The sequence below is a fragment of the Lepidochelys kempii genome, chromosome 5, assembly GCF_965140285.1.
Source record: "Lepidochelys kempii isolate rLepKem1 chromosome 5, rLepKem1.hap1, whole genome shotgun sequence".
Lineage (NCBI taxonomy): Eukaryota > Metazoa > Chordata > Testudines > Cheloniidae > Lepidochelys > Lepidochelys kempii.
This window is the reverse complement of record NC_136384.1, coordinates 55,545,368-55,562,593: the sequence shown is the minus strand read 5'-3', so window position 1 is coordinate 55,562,593 and position 17,226 is coordinate 55,545,368. Positions and strand designations below refer to the sequence as shown.

General features: G+C 38.4%; 1 long non-coding RNA gene across 1 annotated transcript in view; it reads right to left on the bottom strand.

The window, feature by feature from the left end:
• Positions 1-370: 370 nt before the first annotated feature.
• Positions 371-17,226, bottom strand: part of LOC140912057 (uncharacterized) — a 28,549-nt gene continuing 11,693 nt past the window's right edge. The window contains exons 2-4 of the long non-coding RNA XR_012159213.2: positions 4,983-5,066; positions 1,343-1,388; positions 371-507 (exon numbers count right to left, since the gene is read on the bottom strand). This is a non-coding gene — a long non-coding RNA (uncharacterized LOC140912057). The remainder of the gene's footprint in view (positions 508-1,342; positions 1,389-4,982; positions 5,067-17,226) is intronic.

Genomic DNA, 17,226 nt, shown 5'->3' with positions numbered 1-17,226 from the left:
TTGAAGCCCAAATTACGATAAACTAGTCTGTTTTCATTCACTGACAAAAGCCCACCTTTTAGCATTTTTTCAACCTCGAGCTCCCACTGGATGGATTACTGGCACTTATGGTGGGGGGAGGGAGTCCTCCTACCCATAACAGCAGCATGTGTCAGTAACGAGGGAGACTCTGTTCAAGAAGCCTACAATGAGAGCGTCTGACAAGCCAATTTCTCACCATCTCCACTTTCTAAACAGCTTGCTTTGCCCTTGAACGCATCTGAAATAGAATTTCTACTCAAATTCATCTCTGAAGGGGACACACACTTACAGAGCCATTAATGTGTACTACACTTGTACTGGAAAGCCAAAGGCCAACAACACTGCTCCAGCATTTCTGCTCAACACAAATCATTACTAAGTACAAGACACACTTAGAAGGATCTTGCCATTTATTGAAAACTAATAGTGTCATTTTAAAATGATTCACTTGCACAGTAATTGGGAAATGACCAGTGAAAATTCATTCTGGAAAGACAAAAGCAAGACAAACATGTTAGAATATAATATTTAGTACTTTACTTTTAAAGGAATAAGCCTACACAATTTTTTCTGCCTTTGAATATGGTAACTAGGTTAACAAAGTCAACATATTCAGGGTTACAGTTTAGCGTATATTAGGTTTGATCCATTGGTTGAAAGACATCTTTACAGTTTAGCGTATATTAGGTTTGATCCATTGGTTGAAAGACATCTGATGGGCTGGCTTATCGACAGCAGAATTAATTAGGAAGGATGTTTGAAATCAATATGAGACCACTGTGCTCAATTATGGTTTCCACAAAGCCAGTAGATTGTTCATTTTAATACCAATAGCCTGCACCATAGGAGTGCAGTGCAAGTATCCATCCATTTTAACAGGGAGGAATTTTAAAATGCATACTTTATAGTTGACCCTGGAAGTTGCTAACAAAATATCAAACAGTATTGCTTGTCTGTGGCCTAACTCCCAACACAGCTTTCAGAAACCTATCTGTGTAAAAATCTGACAGGTGGCAATTCTAGCTGGAGTTTGGCTGCCCCCTTATTAACTTCTTCAACACACGCCAATCAACACATTTGCCCTTGGTGACCCATAGGGAACATGTGTAATAGCAATGGTTGGAACAGAATGAAATGTTACATCTCCAGTATCATAGCAGCATCACAAATGGGCCAGGGAGAAGCGTGTAAGCCTTACAAATGCTTTCCATAGAACATTAATGCTATGGCCCACAGACTAGCTCTTTAACAGCACTGCAGGAAACATTTATTGTTTTACACACAGTTTGTTATGATATAGTTATCTATTAAATAACAGGACCTTTGCGTTGTATCATTAATCCTGCTGCCTGTCATAGTACTCAGCCCTAGCAAAGGAAAAAGAAAAAAGTCATATTAGAGTTGTGAAAGCATGGGGAGGAGAAAAACCACTGCCTGGTGACAAATCACTTTAAAATAAAATCTGAATCACATTTCCATGTTTGCATTATCTTTAATTAGCTTGATTAAAACTACTCTCTGAAAGATAGGTGGTTTAGCTTTTTTTTTTTTTTCAGTGCACTATTTTTATTTATTTTTTGTCTCCAGAAAATTAGGTTTCACTCCTTTTTGGATCAAAAGGAAAACATGCTAGGATAATAGCGACAAAACTTCTAGTTTCAGAGTAACAGCCATGATAGTCTGTATTCGTAAAAAGAAAAGGAGTACTTGTGGCACCTTAGAGACTAACCAATTTATTTGAACATAAGCTTTCATGAGCTACAGCTCACTTCATCAGATGCACACTGATGAGCTGTAGCTCACGAAAGCTTATGTTCAAATAAATTGGTTAGTCTCTAAGGTGCCACAAGTACTCCTTTTCTCTTTGCGAAAACTTCTAGTATGTTCAGCACAAAAGATAGCCCTTATAGGGTCTGATCCCATTCCAGTTCATAGCATAGCAGAGCTCCCACTGACTACAATGGGAGCAGGTCTGGGTCTCATGATGAATATCCACCCTTTGTTAGACCTCTTCTTGAGGGGTGACATATCCTGTGACATAGTGGAATAAAGAAACAAATACATTATTGTAATTCTTCTTACATTTATGGTCTTTTAAAATTCTACTGAGGAGGTCCAAAAATGCTATGCCCACATGACATTTTACTACAGGAAGTAAGATATCTTCCCCAGTTCACTGGCTTTGGAGCCATATCCAAGCCAAAATTACTGTCCTGGTTTTCAAAACTCTGCATATACCACCTCCTTCCCCCACCTCACTGACCTATTATTATTCACCTGTTCCACCTTCCTATTTACCCATTCCTCCCTGCCTATTTTGAGGTTTCATAGTGAGAGATTTGTTTCCCTTGCTCTGCCTCATTATAAGAAATTTCTTCATTCCTTTGAAGCCACCTTGCCACTTGATTTCCTCTTATTTCACCTGATAGCCGTAGGTTAAGTCTGACACTAAATACTTTTCACTTTTCATTCCCTTCATTATTGCTTCCTTCAACCTGCACCCCAGGTCATTGTAACTAGGTTAAAATAATATTTGTTTATATTTGTATTACTTTTAAATGTTAGATTTAGGTTTTTTTTTCCAAATACAGATTGTAACATTTTCAGGATATTGATTGTGTGTACTGTATTTTTTAAAGCATAATGCAAATTTATGGAAATAGGTTAACAACAACACCTCACTTTATTTCTGTATATCATTTTCTCTTCTCTTTCTTTCTTTATCCAACTTGGTAAAATATAATCTTTCTTCCATCTCTTTCATTAAATCATTTTGTGATTGAATAAAAAAATCCAGTAAAAAATAAATTGAATTATGTTCCAAACACAAACCACCTTGTGGCCCCCATACCTTAACCTATTCTTATTGAAACATTTGCAAGTAGTTTCAGCAATGCAGGATGACTCATTTCAGACTGTAAGCCAGTCTCTCATCTGCTGCGAGGTCAGTGTTGCTGAGATCCAAACACTAAAGCCTCATCAAAAATTAAAATCATGTCTCAAATGGGAACTGAAATACAGGGCAGAGAGGGTCAGTGAAGCAGAGAGTATGGTTCACTGAACTGCTGTTTGCAAATGTGGCAAGAAAATCATTAATTTCCATTTAAAATATTTAGTAGTCCCTACGGAGATGTGAGATTGACTGGGGAGATGTATTTCAGAGTAACAGCCGTGTTAGTCTGTATTCGCAAAAAGAAAAGGAGTACTTGTGGCACCTTAGAGACTAACCAATTTATTTGAGCATAAGCTTTCGTGAGCTACAGCTCACTTCATCGGATGCATACTGTGGAAAGCGTAGAAGATCATTTATACACACACAGCATGAAAAAATACCTCCCCCCACCCCACTCTCCTTCTGGCAATAGCTTATCTAAAGTGACCACACTCCTTACAATGTGTATGATAATCAAGGTGGGCCATTTCCAGCACAAATCCAGGGTTTAACAAGAACGGCTGGGGGGGGGAGGGGTTAGGAGAAATAGGTTACCTTGCATAATGACTTAGCCACTCCCAGTCTTTATTCAAGCCTAATTTAATTGTATCCAATTTGCAAATGAATTCCAATTCAACAGTTTCTCGCTGGAGTCTGGATTTGAAGTTTTTTTGTTGAAGAATTGCAACTTTCATGTCTGTAATCATGGCAGAGGGGCATTGCTGGCACATGATGCCATGTACATTGGTCAAACTGGACAGTCTCTACGTAAAAGAATAAATGGACACAAATCAGATGTCAAGAATTATAACATTCATAAACCAGTCAGAGAACACTTCAATCTCTCTGGTCACGCAATTACAGACATGAAAGTTGCAATTCTTCAACAAAAATCTTCAAATCCAGACTCCAGCCAGAAACTGTTGAATTGGAATTCATTTGCAAATTGGATACAATTAAATTAGGCTTGAATAAAGACTGGGAGTGGCTAAGTCATTATGCAAGGTAACCTATTTCTCCTTGTTTTTTCCTAACCCCCGCGCCCCCCCCACCAGCCGTTCTTGTTAAACCCTGTATTTGTGCTGGAAATGGCCCACCTTGATTATCATACACATTGTAAGGAGAGTGGTCACTTTAGATAAGCTATTGCCAGCAGGAGAGTGGGGTGTGGGGAGGTATTTTTTCATGCTTTGTGTGTATAAAAGATCTTCTACACTTTCCACAGTATGCATCCAATGAAGTGAGCTGTAGCTCATGAAAGCTTATGCTCAAATAAATTGGTTAGTCTCTAAGGTGCCACAAGTACTCCTTTTCTTTTTGGGGAGATGTAGTAGCCCTGAAGTTCCCTCTGTGTAGAGTCAGATTTATTTTAAACCTTGACTGGTAAAAATCCACATTGATGGGAAAATACGGTGAGAGGAAACATGTTGGTGTTCCAGAGAAACATTATACATCACATACCCCTTGGGTATTAAGCACTATATTTTCTTCAGAGGTTAAACCATAAACACTTTCCATCCAAAATAGGATTTTTCTAATTTATTTATTTTTCTGTTCAGTAGCACTATTTCATTACCAATTTTACATAACTCTGTTAATTACGCTTGTGTGCTGAAATTAAATCAATATGTAACTAATTGCTAAAACTTTCCATTCACCTCTAGGTTAATGCTTTTAAAAAAAAAAACCAACCCTGAAAAATGGTGTTTTTTTTTTTTTTTAAACTGAAACAAAAATAGTTACTGTCACACTGTCTGGAGTGGCTCAGACATGTGAATACCCACCTCAAGGCAGACTGTCTCAAAACAGGACAGACACCCCAAATTGGTGGTGTGTTCCATAATTAGATTTCACCAAACCAGAAACAAATGTGAACTCCTGGAAATCTCTACCAGTCTTATCATGGAGTCAGACAGTCCCCTTAAACTCTCCAGTCTATCTTTCCACCCAGACAAACTGAATTTTGTGATAAAAGATCACTTCAGCCAAAAATAACACCAAATCAGGTTATCTGACACCAGTCACTTACCCCAGATCAATTGGTACTCCAGATTTTACACCAAAGACAATACTGGTAGCCAATTCTATAGTAAACTCACTAAAGGTTTATTAGCTAAAAAGAGAAAATGAGAGTTATTGAGAGGTTAAAGCAGGTAAAATATATGTACTGGTGTGTCAGAGTTTGAAGTTCCAAATGGTGGCAGTGACGTAATAAACTGCCAGTTTCCCCATGTCTTTTCAGGGGAAAAGATTCTCTGTTTGTATCTGATACACTTCCCTGTAAGAGTCCAAAATCTCTGGAGATGAAGGATCTTTCTTTGAAACCATATTTATAGCTTCTTCTGACAAAAAACAAGCTGACTGTGTCTCTACCCACATGGGCTTTTCCTTTGATGACAGTGAGTGAGGAATGCACTTTAAGTCTTTAACCTCTGGTCATCCCAAACAATAGCCACTTGCTTTGAAATTAGCAGGGTTTTTTTGGTTAAAGTCCTTCATTGGCATTCCACAAGGCTTCTTTGATGGGTTATTTAGTCAGAGGGGTATAAACAATATAAATGTTTGCTGTTGCATTATAACAGGATACAGATAAGTGAAAACAATGCAAGTTAACGTCCCATTCCTTTTATGAAGTCTAAACACCAAATGCACTCTTCTACCTTCAACAATCACTTTGATCTATAATACACAAGTGAATTGGCCTGATTACACTCTGGCATGACCTGGTCTGCCAGCATCACAGTTAGTTAACTAATAAATGTACAAAGCACATGGGTAAAATAACCTTGTTTTTTGAACATTATATAATGGGCGGAGGGGAGACTGGAATAATTTGTCACTCCAGTATGATTTTTATATTATATTTGTTTTCCTTTTTCTGTACAGCAAATAATCTGTATACTTTATTTTGTGCACCTAGATTTTCTGCCCCATGTTACTCAATAAAAGAACTGAAAAAACACTGAAAATAACGTAGAATTCTCTATTACTTATCAAGGCATAGTATTAGATACACTACAGTCAGTGGTTATATTAAATTTTCTGTTTCAGAGTAGCAGCCGTGTTAGTCTGTATTCGCAAAAAGAAAAGGAGTACTAGTGGCACCTTAGAGACTAGCCAATTTATTTGAGCATAAGCTTTCGTGAGCTACAGCTATGCATCCGATGAAGTGAGCTGTAGCTCCTGAAAGCTTATACTCAAATAAATTGGTTAGTCTCTAAGGTGCCACTAGTACTCCATTAAATGTACTGTATTTTTCTTGCTCACTAAATGGAGAGCTGATGGAAAAAAGGGGGCAAATTTTCATGAAAATTTTTACCCACACAATTTCCATTTTTCAGTCAGCTCTCCCAATTATCATGCAAGAAAAAGCTTTCTTTTCTCATTCATGTTTAAAAAATGTCAAGCAATTCTATAGCTGGTCAAAAGCCTGAGGTTACATTTTTCAAAAACAACAACCACCTGCAAAAATGTCAGACTACTTTTTGGTCAAAGTTTGAAAATTTGCCACAAAATTCATCAAAAAAAGTCAAAATTGTTAAACAAAAAATCAACTCTAACAAACATAGAACTGTGCCTAGAGATTTTTAAAAGGTTATGAAGGATGGAATTCACTCCTAGACACACAGTTGCTGAGGAAGGGAAATTCCTCAAATTACATCAGCTTTTCCTTTATATTGTTTGCTTTCTTATTTATCATGTGGCATCATAGTACTCATATTACCTCAATTTCAACTTCTTTATAAATACAACTGAAAAAGACCTTGAACTGGTGACAGAGAAAGTATCATTATACTCTAGGGCAGTTTCTTAATACTGTTTACCATATATATTAAACACACTGGAAATTTTCAGGATTCTGGTTTCTTTGTGTTTTCTGTGTTAACAGTAAAAAGAGATGTAAGAGCAGATGTCTGTGTGCTACCCACTACCTTCAAAGCAGATTGAATCTTTCATTATCACCATTTACAGGCTATTGTGTTCAGGCAGTTCCTATGTAATTTCCTCAATCACACTGCAAACTATGCTTTATCACAGATTTGTGTGGGTGGAAATGTAATTAAATAAATCTTGATACTTGCACCCTTCTGTTTTATCAGTATAAAATTTTATTAAAAGTATGGTAAAATGGGAGTTGGTAATTCTTCTGATGATCACAAAACTAACCCAACAACTTGTCAGTTTTCAGAGTAACAGCCATGTTAGTCTGTATTCGGAAAAAGAAAAGGAGTACTTGTGGCACCTTAGAGACTAACCAATTTATTTGAGCATAAGCTTTCGTGAGTTACAGCTCACTTCATCGGATGCATAAAGTGGAAAATACAGTGAGGATGTTTTTATACACACAGACCGTGAAAAAATGGGTGTTTATCACTACAAAAGGCTTTCTCTCCCCCCACCCCACTCTCCTGCTAGTAATAGCTTATTTAAAGCGATCACTCTCCTTACAATGTGTATGATAATCAAGTTGGGCCATTTGCAGCACAAATCCAGGGTTTAACAAGAACGTCTGAGGAACAGTGTGTGTGGGGGGGGTGGAATAAACAAGGGGAAATAGGTTACTTTTTATGAAGACTCAACCTGTCCCAGTCTCTATTCAAGCCTAAATTAATTGTATCCAATTTGCAAATTCATTCCAATTCAGCAGTCTCTCATTGGAATCTGTTTGTTTCTGAAGTTTTTCTGTGTAATATCGCAACTTTCATGTCTGTAATCGTGTGACCAGAGAGATTGAAGTGTTCTCCGACTGGTTTATGAATGTTATAATTCTTGACATCTGATTTGTGTCCATTTATTCTTTTACGTAGAGACTGTCCAGTTTAACCAATGTACATGGCAGAGGGGCATTGCTGGCACATGATGGCATAGATCACACTGGTAGATGTGCAGGTGAACGAGCCTCTGATAGTGCGGCTGATGTGATTAGGCCCTATGATGGAGTCCCCTGAATAGATATGTGGACACAGTTGGCAATGGGCTTTGTTGCAAGGATACGTTCCTGGGTTAGTGGTTCTGTTGTGTGGTGTGTGGCTGCTGGTGAGTATTTGCTTCAAGTTGGGGGGCTGTTTGTAAGCAAGGACTGGCCTGTCTCCAAAGATAGGTGAGAGTGATGGGTCATCCTTCAGGATAGGTTGTAGATCCTTGATAATGCCTTGGAGAGGTTTTAGTTGGGGGCTGAAGGTGATGGCTCGTGGCGTTCTGTTATTTTCTTCGTTGGGCCTGTCCTGTAGTAGGTGAGAATAGTTGCAGTGGCAGAGTTCAGCTCAGCAGCACAGGCACTCTGAGCCCAACTGTCATAGTGTTCAGGAAGAAAAGATTTTAGCAAATAAAAGTCAGTGTCTTCAGCCCAAAGCTGTGATAGATGATTCCTGACTTTTTTTTTAGAAGGTTGACTGTGCCGTATGTATAGCTGCATTATCAAGGATAAACAGATACATAAAGTATTCAGTGGCTTGTGCCTTAGTAGGGGTTTTCTAATAATATGTGGCTCATCAAACCTCTCATATAGACAGTGTACAATATATTTACGTCTAGAATAGATATTATGCCACTGAGAGACCTGCAACACTTTCAATGGCATAATACCTAGTTTAGTGATGAATATATTTTATACTGTGTATTGTACATTGAGAGTGACTTGAAATTTACATAGCACAGTGTCAAGGTTCCTTCCCCACTCTGAACTCTAGGGTACAGATGTGGGGACCTGCATGAAAGACCCTCTAAGCTTATTCTTACCAGCTTAGGTTAAAAACTTCCTCAAGGTACAAACTTTGCCTTGTCCTTGAACCCTATGCTGGCACCACCAAGCATGTTAAATAAAGAACAGGGAAAGAGCCCACTTGGAGACGTCTTCCCCCCAAGCCCTACACCCCCTTTCCTTGGGAAGGCTTGATAAAAATCCTCACCAATTTGCATAGGTGAACACAGACCCAAACCCTTGGATCTTAAGAACAATGAAAATGCAGTCAGGATCTTAAAAGAAGAATTTTAATTAAAGAAAAAGTAAAAGAATCACCTCTGTAAAATCAGGATGGTAAATACCTTACAGGGTAATCAGATTCAAAACACAGAGAATCCCTCTTGGCAAAACCTTAAGTTACAAAAAGACACAAAACCAGGAATATACATTCCATTCAGCACAGCTTATTTACCAGCCATTTAAACAAAAGGAAATCTAACGCATTTCTAGCTAGATTACTTACTAACAAGTCCTAATACTCCATTCCTGATCTGTTACCAGCAAAAGCATCACACAGACAGACAGACCCTTTGTTTCCCCCCACCCCTCCAGCTTTGAAAGTATCTTGTCTCCTCATTGGTCAGTTTGGTCAGGTGCCAACGAGGTTATCTTAGCTTCTTAACGCTTCACAGGTGAAGGGGTTTTGCCTCTGGCCAGGAGGGATTTTATAGTTCTGTATACAGAAAGGTGGTTACCCTTACCTTTATATTTATGACACACAGCATCTGTACTATGTTATTCTACAAAGCTCTCTATTATTATGTTAGTTCCTCTTCTTTATAAGCACCAAAGTCCCTCCAGTTGTATTTAACACTGTAATTGCACTTAGCTGTACCTTTTTGACCCATCTTTAGTAAATAAAAACACTTAGCTCTTCTATAGCATTTTTCATCAGCAGATCTCAATGTGAAGGTAAGTATCATTATCCAGATAGGGAAAATGAGGGACAGAAGGAAAAAGTACCAGGGAAAAACATCATCTTATTACTAAATGGATTGACACTAAACATGATAACATTAAATAAAATGTCCCTGCCTGCTTCCGAGCTGTGCAAACTCTAAATCTCTTTTTTTTAAAAAAGTGTACCAGGTCTCTGCTCTTCAAGATTTTTTTTTTTTTTTTTAATTTTCCTACTCAGGCCACCAGATGTGCTTCCCCACTGCATATCATCTACTTTCCCTGAACATGATCAGTAGAGCTCATTGACATAAGGAGAATGTGGGTCAAATTTGTAAGCTCTATAAATAGAGGTTACATGTTTATCTAAGGGCAGGTTTTGGACCCTAGTTACTTTCATCATATAGGCACAGCTCCCCAAAGCTAGGTAGGTGCCATAGTCATTTTCAGGATGCAGGGGTTAAGTCTTGGTATGAGAGAGGAAGGAAGTGGAAGGCCACAGCTCCTCAAATCCAGTACTAAATGCTGAAAAACCCATTAAACCATGATTATGCTGCAAAAATGGTGTGTTCCCCATGTAGGACAGTGGAGCCTTGGCAGCCTGTGCACCAAATAGCAGAAGATTACAATGCAACACAGCTGAACAATCTTCCTGTGCCAGGAACCTCTAACCAACAACAAGACTGGTCATCTAGTCATATTAGCATAACAGCTCAGAAGTATGCTCTACTGCCACTAGCCAAGGTAGCTCATGTTCCCCTAGTCCACATCGCTGGTATGCTTACAGAGCCCTGATATAACATTATTCCTAAATACTCCCTGGCTAGAACTAGAAATCGCTTTATTTTCTCCAATAAAAGCGGTGTCCAGCTTTCATGCTACAGAAGCCCAAGCAAACCTCACACGTTTTTTGCTCCCTTGAGGGAAGAGGGATGTCACCCCTGAAACAAAGGGAGTTTTTATTGAATCTGTCCTCAGGGTATTTTGGGGGGACGTAATAAAGCCATAAATTGAAGCTAAAACTACAGCAGCTGATGTTTTTCAAACCATGTTCATGCTGACATTTGAAAATGTTTTTTTTCCAGCAAAACAGCTTCTCATACTGCAAAGTCATCAGCACTATATTACACTAACCAGCTGTGACTATTGTATAAAGGCAATTAACATAGTGAACATTGGGCAGGTACTTTTCCTGTTATTTTTTAAGTACAATTAAAACATTCAATGGAGCCATTCCAATGTACAGCTGCTGAGGCTCTGGCCCTATGGCTCAAATTGAAGTCAATAGGGTTGTATAAGTATAAATCAGGGTAGAATGTGGCCCTAAATATTTGACCAACTATTGTACTATGTGAGGGGTTTTACTGGTCTCACACTGGTAAAGAGGGGTTCACAAGGGCCTGCAGATGCAATCAGCCCCACACTCCTATACCTGTAGCAGAAATCAGGTGTGGAGAAGGGAATTAAAGTGAAAAGACATAGGATAGTTAGGAGCTAGCTGGGAAGTAAAGTAGAGCTCTGCTTTTCCATCTCTGAGAGGAATCTGGCTGAGAAGGCTTGCCAGTTGGAGGAGTTTCCTAGTGGATGAGATGCCTGGGCCCTTAGAGACTTATCAAAGGGCGGGTTGTTTGAAGACAGCCCTGACTAGATGTGTGGGGTCCTACTGAAGACTTGTTGGATGACCCTATTTTGAGTTCTTTGTTTTCTCATAGTTTTATACTTTTAATACTCTTGAAGTGGTGAGACTGAAGAGTGTTTTAGGTGAAGGACTAAAGCACTTTGTGAGTGGTGGTAGCTGACCACTGGAGACTCTGAGGCAGTGTGAGTAGTGCCCTGATGGGCCATGGATGAGTCCAGTGGAGGCCAATCCAGTCGCACAGTACTAATGAGACCAATGATCTGGAGTTCTGTGTGTTTAAGTATCCTGGAAATAGTTCTTGTGGATAAATACCAATTGAAGTAAATTTGGTTGTATGCAGGAGAGAGCCCAACCTGTCATAGACTAACAGGTCATAGATTAACTAGTGAAAAATTATAATCATCTTGAGACCAATAAGGAAAAGAAGCCCAGCTATAAAGTAAGAAGAACAGAGATGGGAGGAGGTAGAAAGGCCTGGGATAGTGAAGGTGCAACAACTCCATGCCAGGCAGACTCTAAGAAACTGGCAGAGACAAAGGTTTTAGGTTAAGTTGATGGACTAAGCTAATTTTAGATTAATAGAGGAAGGCCAGTGATGAAAAAGATGGGACTCCTAGAAAGACTGAAGGTGACCACTTTGCTTTGCATCCTGGAATAGACGGACCTAGTGTCAGGGTTCCCCCCCCCCCACTCTGAACTCTGGGGTACAGATATGGGGACCCACATGAAAGACCCCCTAAGCTTATTTCTAGCAGCTTAGATTAAAACTTCCCCAAGGCACAAATCCTTTCCTTGTCCTTGGATGTTATTGCTGTCACCACCAAGTGATTTTGACAAAAAATCCAGGAAAAAGGGCCACTTTGAGTCCCTGTTTCCCCCAAAATATTTCCCCAAGCCCCTTCACCCCCTTTCCTGGGGAGGACTGAGAATAATATACTAACCAGTTGGTTACAAAGTGAGCACAGACCAAACCCCTGGGTTTTTAGGACACTGAAAATCAGTCAGGTTCTTAAAAGAAGAATTTTATTTAAAAAAAAAAGTAAAAGAATCACACCTGCGAAATCAGGATGAAAGGTAACTTTACAGGGTAAATAAAAAGATTTAAAACACAGAGGATTCCCCTCTAGGCTTAGCTTCAAAGTTACAAAAAACAGGAATAAAACTCCCTCTTAGCATAGGGAAAATTCACAAGCTAAAACAAAAGATAATCTAACACATTTCCTTGCCTCTACTTACAATTTCTTTAATTTTAGATGTATCATTTCAGGTATCTTTTCAAGAGATGGTTTACCTGCTTCGTGTCTCTCTCTCTCTCTCTATCCAGAGAGAGAACAAACAGAGAGCCAAAACAAAAACCTCACTCCTCCTCCCCATATTTGAAAGTATCTTCTTTCCTTATTGGTCCTTTTGGTCAGGTGCCAGCCAGGTTATTTGAGCTTTTTAACCCCTTACAGGTAAAGTGATTCTGTACCTCTGTCCAGGAGGGATTTTATGTTACTGCATACATAAAGGTTGTTATCCTTCCCTTTATATTTATGGCACCTAGAGTGAATAAATATTTAATAAAAGTTTTATATTTTCCCCACGTCCATAACTATCTGACTTAGTGATCATAATTTCACTTAGCACACCCCAAACTGAAGTTTGATGCTGATGTCAGTCATTGGTTCATACAGTAATGGTGGGAAATAGGAGTAAGTACTCTGTTGGTAATAGGATGACTATTTCTAATAATCCACATCTCAATATGGGTCCATTTTTTTTAGTAATCTTGGAGCACATAGGACCCCATTGTGCGAGGTGCTGTTCAGTAAAGATGGTCTTTGCCCTAGAGAGTTTACAGTCTAGGTAGCTTCACCTGTCTTTATGTAGGAGAGCGCAATTGTCCCCATAATCAGTTTTGCCTTCTAAGCTAAATCCACTGGTGGATTAGGCACTGGGCCAACAGGACGCATGCCCGGGGGCCCCAGCCAGTTGGGGAGGCCCTGGAAAAATGGGTGCCCCCATGCCTCAACCCACTCCACCTGCCCAGCGCTTCTACTGGGGAGCAGGGACAAGGCACGGGGGCTTACCCTGCTCATCGGCAGGAGCACCAGGTGGAGCGGGGCAAGCCCCCGTGCCTTGACTCCGCTCCCCAGCAGGAGTGTTGGGGTAGGGGTTGGAGGGGGGACTGCAAGGGGGACTTGCTCTGGCCCAGGGCCTCACAGAACCATAATCCATCCTACCATGAACTTAAAAGTTCAAATTCCTATGATTATATTGGGAATAACACCATAGCTTCAAGTCACCTACAGTAATTAACTCCAATTATGAAAAAGCAAGAGGAGAAAAAATATAGCAGCTTGGGTGTGACAGAATAGAGGGGGAAATGATAGAGGGATGATAATATAACCTGTTCTCTTTTACATCACAGTATACATTTCATTACTCACTTTAGGGGCCCTTTTACTCTGCCAGAATGGGGTAAAGAAACCATGGTACAAACATAGAATTGTAGGACTGGAAGGGACCTTGAGAGATCAACATGAATCAACAATTCTTTCCCCCCCTAAATATATTGGGCTTATCTTTGCATTGAAACAAATGTAAATTGGACTGCTAAATGTGCCTTTTCTAAATAAACATTAATGATAAGACAGATCTTTTTTTTTTCTCATTTGTTTTCACAAGCAATATTTATCCCCTTTAGCTTTTTATATTAAGAAAACAAGATGGCATTTGAATAGACCTTAGTATAATCTGAAACATGCCAGATATTTTACTTTTCTCACTATAAATTCATCAGTACCACATGATGATTTACCCAAATGCTAGTAACACAAATATTTCTAATATACTTGGCTATGTTCATGTATAATTCAATCACAGAGGATCCATAGCCACAGGATATGACTATTGAAATGAGTACATTTAGTCTCTGTTCTGGGTAGTACCTCTGTACTGAAATCTAACTAAATGAAAAAGTTGAAAGTAAGTTTCAAAGGTTTCTTTGTAAATAAACACAAATTGCCATGTTGTCCCCTGATTCAAGACCATAATTCCTCTTGATGCTAATGGGAGTTTTGTGTTTAAGCAGTCATTCCTTTAGTCAGTTATGGAACAGAAATGGACTCTGGAGAGAACCATTCACACCTCTGTTGGCCAAGAGAACTATTTCTATAATGCTATGGGGAGTGTTAAGCAGGGGCTTGCAGACAAGTGTATGACAAACTATTCATAATTGCTTCTACTAGTAGCAGGTACCTATTGGGACTTAAAGGTGATCTGAATGCTTGCTTTTAATAAAGCCATATTATACATTGTGAAATATGTGCTGCTCGGTGATCTTAGTCAGTATATATGTCTTAAATACATTGTTTTAAGGAGTAATAATAATATATCTACATTTAATTTTCTCCAGAAGTAAAAATATGTTGAGGGTATTATATGGCTAACATAGCCTGAAGAAAAAAAGTCATCTTCAATGTTTACTAAAATATGCATAGCAGGAATTTATGATAAACAGTCTGAGATTTTTCTTTGACCTACCATTTGTAATTATTAATAGATCTGACAATGCTGAGACCTATTCACTGTTTTTATTTAATTTTTTTCCCGTGGTACATTGTGGCATAGCTTCTACTATTGTTCCCACTAAATATCTTATCAAGGTTTTTTTGGGGGGGTGGGGAGAGGTGGGGGAGAATAATCATCATGTGCATTGATTATTTTTATGTTAATACAAAATAACTAGTATGATTATTCATTTATAGGAAATAATTTACCTGATACTGTATCCTTAGAACACTGCAGATGAACAGAAATGGCATATTCATAAAGGATAAATGACCTGTAGGCATTCAGTGCACATATAGCTATGTTTATTAGCCAAAACACTGGGTGAAATCCTGGCCCTGTGGAATGCAACAGGAATTTATCATTGATTTCTGGGGCACTAAATTTCACCCATTCTTTGCCAGACAAAGTTTATAATTTGTTCCTTTCTTCTAGGACACAATTATAGATGGAAAAACAGTATGTTTAGAATGCGTAACTGTAAAGGAGAAAAGAAATAGACTGAAAATATAAGCTGCACTTAAGCTCATGGTTTGCTTTTTAAGATAACTCTTTGGTTAATTTTTAAACAATACCACTTATAAAATGGGAGATAGAGTAGATATTAAGTTAGACTAAAATAAAGGGCTACATTTTCAAGAGGTTTGCACATCCAAGGTTGGATTTTATACACACCACAATGTGCACAGTGCAAATGCATTGTACACAAATATGATTGCACATATATTATGTTTTTAACAATTGCACTCTACATCTTACTATATGTATTTAGATTTGAAGAATAGTGAAAAAGAAGTCACCTCTACAGAGAGTTCAAGGTGCAAAGATTCTTCTTTAACCTTACAATATATAATATACTCAACAGCATTCAAAAAACAAGAATTGAGTATGGACCAATTAATTCAACCAGTCAGTAAACCAGCTACCGCTCCGCCCCCTGAAAAAAGCTCCTGCTCATCTTCAGCAACTTACCCTCAGCCTTCTTCAAAAACCCTATTAAATAAATGTGATCCCACTCCTTGCAGCCTGTGCACACATGACTATGAAATTGTGACCACGACTGTGCTGAAGGGTAATAAGTGATCAAAAATGGAGACTAGTAAACTTAAACAATGTATTTGGTCTTTGTTGTGCCTTCAGAAACCTACAGTGTGAGACAAAACAGGTATTGTACATGCACATTGTGTAGCTCCAAAGTAGTGTCTGGGTGTTTACAATCACATATTTAAGATGCGTTAGTATTTGTACACACAAGTGTGAGTGGAGTGGAGTTTATTTCCCTTTTTGCAGGTGTACCTGATGTATCTTCTTTTGAAAACATAGCTATAAAGGTAGGTGTAAACATTGCACTGGTCACTTGAGTTTTTCAACAAAGCCTTACATTTTGTTACATTCAGTTATGACTTAAATTTTAATTAACTGCTTGTTATTTTTCACAAGACTTTATGGACCAAAAAAAGCAACAGATTCTGTTAACCAATAATTTATATAAAGAATACTGTATCAATAGTACTTCTTTTTAGATTAGTTAATGTATATGCCAATCCTAAACTGACTTCAAGGCAATGAAAGCTGAACTTTTCGTTGAAAGAGTGGGAGGTAGGAACTGGGAAGACAAGAAGATTTCAGAGTCGAGATGGTAATAACTGAACGTGACTATGAAAAAGGTAGGCTGCTCTTGGAGCTAAAATAATCCCATCGTTGTGTGAAATTCCACAGCAATCCGTAGTATGAAACTGAAAAAAGTTTAGCTCAAGAAGGGGAAGGAATTGAAAGTAGAAGTATGTATCTTTTTCTTTAAGGATGTTTTGGTTTGTGTTAGGGCTAATCACTAACCTCCTGATTTACCCTCAGTTATACCCATAAAATCCCATTGGCATCATAGATGTTGATATCATCCAAACTGGAACTAGCAAATACTCTTTCTGGTTTAGGATCCAATCCTGGACCTCAGCCATAGGGATGGGCTGGACTGGAGATCTGAATCTAAATTCTCTCTGCCCTAAATTCAACAGTGTACATGTATGAGGTTCTAACTTTGTACCATTTCTATCGCTAAATGTTTTCTTACTTTTATATAAAACAATCAAAAGAATCATTTGTAAGTATCTCTACTTTTACATGTTACAATGAATTTAGCAAAACTAACATTTCTTATCACTTCACCTATCCCTAACTTATGCAAAAGGAAATAGTATATGATTATTTGCAGGGATGAGTGCCAGAGTGAAATGAGAGACATAAGGGGAAATGGCTCTTGTATTCTTTTTAAGGAAACAAAAAGGTAATTCTGTATTCGGAAAAGTACTGTCGTGATTATTTTAAGTGTATATGCTGCAGCACGGATAGGAAAGTATAATCAAGTTAAAGCATGGACTGTAATAGGCTGAGTGAAAACATATACAGTTGAAAAAAATGTGGTACCAGAACTTCTAGGAG